Source organism: Narcine bancroftii, chromosome 4 (genome assembly GCF_036971445.1).
Source record: "Narcine bancroftii isolate sNarBan1 chromosome 4, sNarBan1.hap1, whole genome shotgun sequence".
Taxonomy (NCBI): Eukaryota; Metazoa; Chordata; class Chondrichthyes; order Torpediniformes; family Narcinidae; genus Narcine; species Narcine bancroftii.
Genome location: NC_091472.1, coordinates 208,793,513 through 208,804,168, shown reverse-complemented (window position 1 = coordinate 208,804,168; position 10,656 = coordinate 208,793,513).

Sequence of the window (10,656 nt, the reverse complement as noted above, 5' to 3'; positions counted from 1 at the left end):
GTACATTATATTGTTGTAACAAATTTACATTCCACCTAAACAAAAATTGATGTATTTCAAATTCAGAAATACTTGGCATCTTAATTTTAGCCCAACTAGGAGGCCTTACCAAATCCATCAATGAACTAATAAATTTAAGTTGGGCTGCTTCATAATAATTTTGAATATGTGCTAAACGTAGTGCCCCTAACTCATATTTCCAAGTTAATTTATTCAAAGCTACTCTCAAAAATTTACCCCTCCATAAAAACTCCCTAACCATTTTATTCAAATCTTGAAAGAAAATGTTATCAAGTAAATATGGAATAGATTGAAACAAATATTGTATATGCAGAAAGATATTCATCTTAATTGTATTTATCCTTCCCATTAAATTAATAGGTAAATCTTTCCATTTAATCAAATCAGTTTTAACCATATAACTATATAACCACTTACAGCACAAAACAGGCCAGTTCGGCCCTACTAGTCCATGCCATAACAAATCCCCACCCTCCAATCCAGAACCTCAACTTTAGGCCCCTCCTTGCTCTTCCCTAAAACTACCCTAAAACTAACAGAGTTATGATCACTAAACCCAATTTGTTCTCCAACAATAATGTTCGATACCTGACCTAGCTCATTCCCTAACAGGAGATCTAGTATTACACCATCCCGAGTTGGTTCTTCTACTAATTGATTTAGAAAACAATCTTGAACACATTTAACAAACTCTAGCCCATCCAGCCCTCTAACTGTATGGGTATCCCAATCAATGTGAGGGAAGTTAAAATCTCCCATGATCAGTACCTTATGATTCTCACACATATACGTTATCTCCTACAAATTTGTTCCTCTAATTTTCTTGGCCCATTTGGTGGTCTGTAATACACCCCTATTAGCACCCTCATGCCTCCTTCACCCCTCAGTTTCACCCAAACAGCCTCACTGGACGATCCCTCCAGACCATCCTGCCACCTCACGGCAGTAATGTCCTCCTTAACAAGCAGAGCAACTCCTCCCCCTTTTTTACCCCCTGATCTCTCACATCTAAAACAAATGTATCCTGGAATATTAAGTTGCCAGTCCTGCCCCTCCTGTAGCCAGGTCTCACTAATTGCCACAATATCATGACCCCAACTATCTGTCCATGCTCTAAGCTCATCTACCTTGTTCACTATGCTTCTTGCATTAAAATATATGCATTTCAGAGAATGACCCTCACCTATATTCTCTTTTCTACCTTTTACCATAATCTCCATCCTACCTTTGTTATCGTTATTATTCCTATCTAGGTGGTCATGCTCCCTTGACACTGCTCTCACACTCTGTTCCCCACCCCCCTGCCAAACTAGTTTAAACCTTCCCCCACAGCTCTAGCAAATCTGCTTTCCAGCACATTGGTCCCCCTCCAGTTCAAGTGGAGTCCGTCCCTTTTGTACAGGTCCGACCTTCCCCAGAAGAAATCCCAATGATCCAGAAATTTTATTCCTTTCCCCCTGCACCATCTCTTTAGCCACGCATTCATCCTCCACATCCTCCTATTTCTACCCTCACTAGCGCATGGCACCGGCAGCAATCCAGAGATTACTACCTTGGAGGTCCTGTTTTTTAACTTCCTACCTAATTCGACATAATCCTGTTTCAGGACCTATTCCCCACTTCTAAGTCATTGGTCCCCACATGGACCAAGACTTCTGGCTGTTCTCCTTCCCCTTGCAGAATGCTATGAAATCGATCAGAGATATCCCTGACCCTGGCACCAGGGAGGCAACAGACCAACCTGGATCCCCGATCTCGTCCCACAAACCTTTGATCTGTTCATTTTTTTCATTAACGGAGCATAATTTAATTTCTATAAAGATTGATAATTAATATTCAAAATTATACCCAGATATCAGACCACTTCAAATTAATAATATTCATATAAAATGAATAATCTCCTTTACTTACTGGTAATATTTCACTTTTTTCCCAATTAACTTTATATCCAGAAGGACATCCATATTGTATTAAACACTCCTTCAAATGGAAAAGTGACTGAGCTGGATTTATTAAATACACCAATACATTATCAGCAAATAAATTAATTTTATACTCCTCATCTAAAACTTTCATACCTTTTATCTGTGTATTTTGTCTTATCAACTGTGCTAAAGGTTCAATCACTAACGCAAACAAAGCTAGTGATAAAGGACAACCTTGACAAGTTGATCGAGTTAATCTCCTTATGGAGATTTATAAAATCACCAAGGGCATGGAGAGGGTCGTCAGTCTCCATCTTTTTCCCAGGACAGGGGAGTCTAAAACTGGAGTGGGGGGGGGGGGATTTAAGGCAAGAGGGGAAAGATTTACAACAGACCCAAGGGGGAATGAATAGGAGGAATATTGTTCCTGATGTGCCCTCCTCTATGAGAGAGACTGGACGTAAAACTGGGAGATCGTTTCACTGAGCACCTTCACTCTGTCTGCCATAGATCACGGGGATCCTCCCAATGAACAACCATTCAATTCTCGACCCCATTCCCACACCCACGTGTCCGTCTATGGCAGGGGTGTCAAACTCAAATTCACGGAGGGCCAAAATTAAAAACTTGGACTAAGTCGAGGGCCGAACTAAATATTTATTGAAAATTTTCAACAACATCTGCATGTTTTCTCTTCTTTCAACATATGTAATGTTAAACTTTAGGATATAACTTTAGGAGGATAATGTTACAGGTCAGGAGTAGGTAGCTCAAGTTCACCCTTTGCTTGACCTGAGGGAAACCTATTTGGTCCCTGTGGAGATGTAATCAGCATTCACAGGCTGTGTCCATTTTGGCCTGCATCAGGACTCAGCATTTCCTGCTCACTCCTCAGGCTCTAGGCCTCTATTCACCCTCGACCCACCATCCCTCTACCTGACCAGTCCTTTACCCAACCTCTACTCACCCCTCACTCCACTCGCTCTGCCTCTACCCACCCCATCCTATACACACCCCTCTACTGCCTCTCCCCTCAATCTGTTCCTCCCTCTACCCGTCTCTCACCCTCTAATCACCCCTCCCCTACTCGCCCTGCCCCTCCCCTTTTACCTCTTCCCTATCCACCCCTCCTTCTACTCATCCCTCCCTCTAACTGCCCCTTGCACCACCATAACTTCCCCTGCCCATTACTCCTCACCTACACCCTCTGCCCACCCCTGCTTACCCACCCACTCAGGCCCAGCGCGCTGCCGATCAGCCTTTGCGGACAGCCACCATCTCTCTCTTCACGTGCAGGGCCGAACCAGCCGTCCCTGGGGTCCATGCGGGTGCAAGCACTGAAGGCCGTGGCGACCGGGAGAAGTGCGCTCGCGCTGTGGAAGGGCCGTCCGGTGCCAGTCGCACGGGGCTCGCGCAGCCCGGGGGCCGTGCGCAGCCTGCCATGCCCGTCGCGCCGACAGGAAATCACAGGGGCTCGCCAATCCGCCGCACCGCTTGACAGGTGGGAGAAGTGACTGGTTGTGCGGGGAGCCTTCCAACTGGCTTCCTGGCTGATGACATCGACAGACTTCTCGTTACAATTTCTCGTGTTACAATGGGGAAGGATGTGCAATGAAGGGGGAGGATGATGGGGGTGACATTACCAAAAAACAGCATCGGCTCTCGCTGCAGGCCGGGCCACCTCTAATACATTTTTGAAATGATCTTGCGGGCCAAATATAATTATATCATGGGCCAAATTTGGCCCGCGGGCCAGAGTTTGACATGTGTGGTCTATGGCTTCATCCACAGCTAAACTGAGGCTAATGGCAAATTTGGAGGAACCTTTAATATTCCATCTGGACACTTTTCAACCAGATGGGATTAACATCGACTTCTCCAATTTTCCATTAGACTCCTCCCTTGAGTCCCTCTCTCTTTCCCGATTCCGTCTCCTTTCCTCCAGCTCCCCACTCCCCTTCCCAATCAGAGAGCCACCCCCATCACGCCTCAGCTTCTTCCTGCCCACTTGTATCCACCTGTTAGCTTAAGCTCCTCCCCTTTCCTCCCTCTCTCATATCGCACTGCAGTCCCAGCATTTGCAAACTCCCCTATTGAACTTTACACAGAGGGTGGTGTGCATGTGGAATGAGCTGCCAGGGGAAGTAGTGGAAGCAGGTGAACTTAGAAGACATAGATTCAGGAACATGGATCAGAAAGTTGTAACGGGGATCTCAGCTAAATGAGGCCAGCATGAATAAGATGGGCTGAATGGCCTTTTTTCTGCCTGTGCTGCACAACCTTATGACTTATTGAGACTGATCTGCGACCCAACTTCAAATGCCCACCCACGCCCCATATCCCTTGGTTCACAAAACATTCATTCACCTTGAGTTTCCAAATGACAGTTTATGAAACACCCATTCCCACTTGTGGCAAAGACTTCCAGACTCTAACTCCCCAATTTCTGCTCCCCGAATGGCCAGGCACCATAATCCCACCTCCCCTCCCCCCAAGCCCACTCTATCACCAGATTAAGGAGAGGAGGAAGAAGCTTTCAGTTACCTTACGGTCAATGGGACAGGGCAGAATAATAGTTCAGCACAGGATAGATGGGCCAAATAATCTGTTTTTGTGCTGTTCTGTGGTTATTTGAAAGACCTTTCAAATAATTCTAACTGATGCCCATGAAAAGTCCTTGCTGTTCAACACAACGGATGTTAAAGGTCCAGGTCATTTATTTGACATGTGCCAAGTACATTCAGGTGCAGGACAGTTACAGGGGCCGTTAAGATCAGATGGATGGGGACAGGACAGTGGAAACGGTCCAACCCTGGTTAGAATGACAGGGGTGTGGCGTCAGATCAGCAACAGAATCTGGCTCACTTGTGGACCCGCTGGTGATTCAACAGGCAAGTTGACCGGGTGAAGCACTTGCCGCAGCTGAAGCAAGTGAAGGGCTTTTCCCCGGTGTGGACCCACTGGTGTGTCAGCAGGTTGTACATCAAAGTGAAGCCCTTCCCACACTCGTGGCAGGTGAAAGGCTTCTCCCCGGTGTGGACCCGCTGGTGCTTTTGCAGATTGGAAACCTGAGTGAAGCTCGCTGCACTCAAGGCAGGTGAAGAGCCTCTCCCCAGTGTGGACTAGCTGGTGCTTTTGCAGGTTAGAGGAGTGGGTGAAGCCCTTCCCACACTCGTGGCAGGTGAAGGGCCTGCCGTCAGTGTGGACCCACAAGCTGGGACAAAATGGCAAAGGCTTTCTTGCACTCGGGGCAGATGAACGACTTTTCCCCAGTGTGGGCCCACTGGTGGGTCAGCGGATCGGAGGTCTGGGTGAAGCTCTTGCCGCACTCGGAGCAGGTGAAGGGTCTCTCTCCATTATGCATCCGCTGGTGTAAAATAAAAAATAAAAAATAAGTTTTGTTTCAGGTTAGATTATTGTGTCCAAGTCTCCAATTCGCACTAAAATTTAAAACTTATGACTTAACATTAACAATGTGATGCACTAATTCACCAGACAAAGTGGAAGTACTGTTTGAAGTTCTGTCATTAACTTAGGATAGGTCATCTCAAAGGCCAAGTTGTGACCCAGACATTCTAAAACCCCCTTTTATTTGTATTCTAAGCCCCTCCTGCATCAGGCCCTATCTTTGTCCTCTCTCCATTTCTGATCTAAACGCTGCCCCTGATTGATCAAATTTACAGACACAAGGGCAGGTTTCATGTGTCCGTTGATTGTTTTCACCTCTACCTTTCCACCATCTCTGGTCCGCTTCACTCTGTCAGGCTGCTCACGCTGTTCAGTCAACACATGGATGAGCAGAAACTTTCCACATGTGAATCTGGGGCAGATGCTGCCGTTGTGTTTGGACCCAGAACAACCTCAACTTCCATTGTCTGGGAAGCAGCAGAGTTTTTGTTTAATCTACATCTTCATCACTGCAGTGTCAAGTCTCATCTCTGTACTGCCACCTGGCTGAGTTCATTGGCTGATGGAAACCTCATCTCTGCCTCTCTTTAACAACACACAAGGAACAGGAGCAGGAATCGATGTTCTGCTATTCACTAGACCCTGGCTGATGCGGCCGTGGACTCAGCACCATTTACTCACCCATTCCCCACAACCCCTAGAACAGAGAACACAGAAATGTACAGTACTGTACAGGCCCTCAGTTAACCTAATAATCAACTCTAACAACTACCTAGCATGACAGATTATGTTACATTTTATATTTTATGTTTTAAAAGAGATGAATAGTGGTAAATTGTGGCAGGTTTTTTTTTAGTGTAGGAAACATACAAACACTTCAAAACAGATCTCATTTAAAAAACTGAAGCTTAGCTTAAGCTAGACAGTACAGGTTCCAGGTGCCTTTGTAAAAACTTTGAAGAATGCCTATAAGGACTTCACAAGTAGGTGTTAATTGGACATGCTGTGGAGAAATGGATTATTGTTTTGGAAAGCAACAGATGAACAAACTCGGAAGATTAGGTCCGGAGCTGCAGTCTGTCTGAGTACAGCTGGCTGTTCTAAGAGGGTCATGTAGTTTTCCCTGAATGTGTGAGAGAGAGAATTCAGTTCTACAGTTCAGCAGCTGGGACTGGAACATGACAAATTGACAAGCTTGTGGAAAATCCCCATTTTTAAGACGGGTTGTGAGTTCTTAGTTCAGCCTGGTCAAAGCCCTTGTGGTCCATACAAGAGGAGATGGCTGGATGTATAATGTTTCACTTGAAATAAAGGGAAACAATAAAAGGAACTCTGTGGTGACCTGAAGGAAAGAGGTTATCATCTGGAAAACTCTGATGGGGCAAGTTTCTTCGGCAAGGCACTGAAGTGGCTGATCAGAAGGAATCAGTTGTGGGTGTCCATTGAAAAACAAATCTCTCTCTGAAGAACCTTCAAGAACCTTTCTGAACAGTAAACATTTACCTTTCAAGCACCAAAGCCTGGTGAAATTCATAAATGTTAAATTCTGTGCACAGTATAAGAATTGCCTGCAACCAGTGAACTTGGAGAAGTGAGAAGTGAGACTGGACTGTGAATTAAAGAACTTTTTCTGAACTTATATACACATTACATACACGTGCACTTAGAATTCAAAGTTAATGGCAATAAGTTAAAGTTTGATTCTGTTTTCATGTTTAAAGATAATTAAAAGTTTAAGTAACCATTTGTCTTGCTGAATTTCTATTGCTGCTGGGTTTTGGGGTCTTCTGGGCGCATAACACTAGAATCACCCTCCAGCAGAACCCTCCATTTTTTTCTCAGCTCCATGCACCAATCAAATAATCTTTTAAAAGATCCTACTGTACCTACCTCTGGCAGAGCATTCCTTGCACCCACCACTCTCTGTGTGAAAAACTTGCCTCTTACATTCTCCACCCTCTGTCCCTTAAAACTAGGCCCACTCGTGTTAGCCATTTTAGTCCAAGGAATAAAGCCTCTGACCATCCACACAATCAATGTCTCTCATCATCTTGTGCATGTCTATTAGGTCACCCTTCATCCTCCTTAATTCTCCTATTATTCAGAAATCAACCTGTGTCTTCAATTCATTTAATGAGGCAGCCTCCACTCTCACTGGGCAGAGAATTCCAAATCCACCCCTCTCTGGGAGAACCACTTCCTCCCTCTCTGCTTAAATCTAATTCCCAAAACTGTGAGGCTCTGCCCCCAAGTTGGAGTCTCACCTGCCAGTGGAAACAATCTCTCCTCTGGTCCTCCGTGCATCAGTTTATCTAAAAGATCAGCCCCCTCATCCTTCTCAACTCCAATGCGTTGTGTTCCAGGCAACTCAACCTCCTGAAATAACCCCTTTTTTACCAGAATCAACCTGGTGAACTTCCTCTGCCCCACTGCCAAAGGCAGAGATTTTCCAAGCCAGCCTTCCCAAACCAGAGTCCACGATGAGGAGAGGGCCATTTTGTTTTGTTGATCGTTCATGTGACTGATTGCACTCTATCACACTTTTACACCCTGGATGTGTTCTTTCTCCCTCAATGATGTGAATCCTGGAAAATCTGCTGATTTTAACTCGTTACAACTTGAAATTGAACATTTGGTCAAGGTCCTGAGCTACTCCCTTACAATCTTTAAGATTTTCTTTTAAACATTCAGCACGATATCAAGCCATTTGGCCCACAAGCCTGTGCTACCCAATCACACCTAATGGACCTACAACCCCCGATGCTTGATGAACTGGTGAATTTCTCCAGAACGTTTGTGTCTCGCCATCTGGCTTTTTTGCAGAGTGTTGAATCTGCCCAATTAACCAGAGGAGGTTGCCTTGGTCAAAGTATTTTCCAAATGTATGGGTAGATTTTTAATGGATTTGGGAATTAAGGGTTGTAGGGAAAGGGTGGGTAAGTGGAGCTGAGTTTACGGCTGGCTCAGCCACGATCTTATTGACTGACAGAGCAGACTCAGATGCCCAACTCCTGCTCCTGTTTCTTACCTTGAGGTGAACAGTGCAGCTGTCTAGAAGTGGAAGCTCAGTGAACACAGAGAGGAGAAAGAAACTGGAGAATGTTCCAGCAGGGTGATGTGGTTGGGGGCTGGTATGTAGCAGAAAGACAGACATGAGGGGAGATACCAGGATGCTCCCAGTGTGGGCTTGTCTTTGTATCTACATTGAGTGTATTACAGGGATACAAGGGGATGAGACAGTTTTCAAACACAGCTGCTTTATTTGGTACACATTATATACACATGTCCAGGACATGAGATTCAATTCCTGTCATTGGGTGGCACGGTTAGTGAAACGTTATTATAACACCAATGACCCAGGTTCGAATCCAGTCCTGTCTGAAAGGAGACTGCACAATCCCCCTGTGACTGGGAGGTTAATTGAGCAGCACGGGGTTCATGGGCTGGAGAACCTTCAACCTCACTGTATTGTTAATGTTAAAAATACATAATCAGAGTCACTAACATTGAGGGAGAGAATCTATTCCACCTCCACCTCCACCTCCACTGCCTTGGGAAAAGAACTAACATATTAAAAGACTCCCCCCTCCCCAAACACACTCCCTTTTCCCTCCTCCCCATGGAGAAGATTCACCAGTGTGGATCACCCTCCACTAGATTCAAGGACAGTTCCTTCCCCATTATCAGATTTACCAGCGTCACACCACAGATGGCTGCGATGCTTCATTACCTGATGAACTGAACACCTTCTCTGCCCACTTTGAGAAAAACCAAACAATCCTGACCAGAATCCCTGAAAAGGCTGAGAACCCTGTGATCTGTCTCTGAGGGCGATGTCAGCACATCATTCAAGAGGGTGAACCCTCATTTCACCAGGTGGTCGACTGAGTGAATCCCTTCCTGTTCCTGGAGCAGGTGACCGGCCTCTCCCTGACAGAGTCACCGTAAAATCTAATCGGGGGTGGACCATTCCCTGCCGGGGACACTCTGCCTTTCCCCTGTCTGCCCCTGTTCCCCTCCCCCTCCCACTGTGAGGGACCTATCTGCCCCCTGTCCCCATCCCCCTTGCCATGCGAGGGACCCTGTCTGTCCCCTGTTCCCCTCCCCCTTGCCCTGTGGAGGACCCTGTCTCCCTCCCCCTTGCCCTGTGTGGGACCCTGTTTTTCCCCCCCCCGTTCCCCTCCTCCTTGCCCAGGGAGTCTGTCTGCCCTTGTCCCCCTCCCCCTGTGTGGGACCCTGTCTGCCCCCTTCCCCTCCCCCCGGGGGTCCAATTGCTTCCCCCACCTGTTAAATACAGTGGAATTGGGACTATTTTATGCTGTAGCCGGAGCACTGCAAGACATCACATTTGAGTGGTGAGCATGCTCAGTGAGACACATTGTAAGAGCCACATCACACTGAATGCTGAGGATGCTCAGTGCAACAGTGACTCATACATGACTGGCAGTCTGAGATGTGAGTAAAAGTTTGTGCTGTAAATTTACAAGCTTCTCTGAGTGTTTATTAAAACCTCTGATGGTACAACCGAAGACATAACACCACACATCCATGCGGCCAGGGGGTCAGGGGCTGCAGCCGGACACACTCGCTGCCAACAGCGTTGTCAGGGACCCTTCTCCCTGATTCCCCCCTCCCCCTAATGTGTGACAGGAGGCGCAGTCCCTGCCCCCACCCCCCTCCCCGCCCCTCCCTTCCCCCATCGGTCCGACTGTGGGGGACAAGACCCTCCCCAAGGCTGCTCACACCCCCTGGCTTCAACAAGGGCACGGCCAGGCCAGGCCCACACCCTGGGCACTGACCACTCAGGGCCCCCCCCCCACCTGGGGCAAGTATCATCTCCATCCCAGGCCTTCTCCGTGAACCAGCCCATTGATGTGGGAACGACGCTCGTGGACGCTTGAGGCAGGCAACTGTCACATGACAGGAGGAGGGGCGGTGAAGCTGCGTTCAATGAGGAGCAGGATGGGTTGAGGTCCAGGCCCAGGGAAGGGTGGGGGGGGCTGGGGTCCAGACCTGGGGAAGGGTGGGGGGTGGGGGTCTGGGGTCCAGGCCCGGGGAAGGGTGGGGGGGGCTGGGGTCCAGGCCCGGGGAAGGGTGGGGGGGCTGGGGTCCAGGCCCAGGGAAGGGTGGGGGAGGGCTGGGGTCCAGGCCCGGGGAAGGGTGGGGGTGGGGGCTGGGGTCCAGGCCTGGGGAAGGGTGGTGGGGGCTGGGGTCCAGGACCAGGGAAGGGCGGGGGGCTGGGGTCCATGCCCGGGGAAGGGTTGGCGGGGTGCTGGGGTCCAGGCCTGGGGAAGGATGGGGG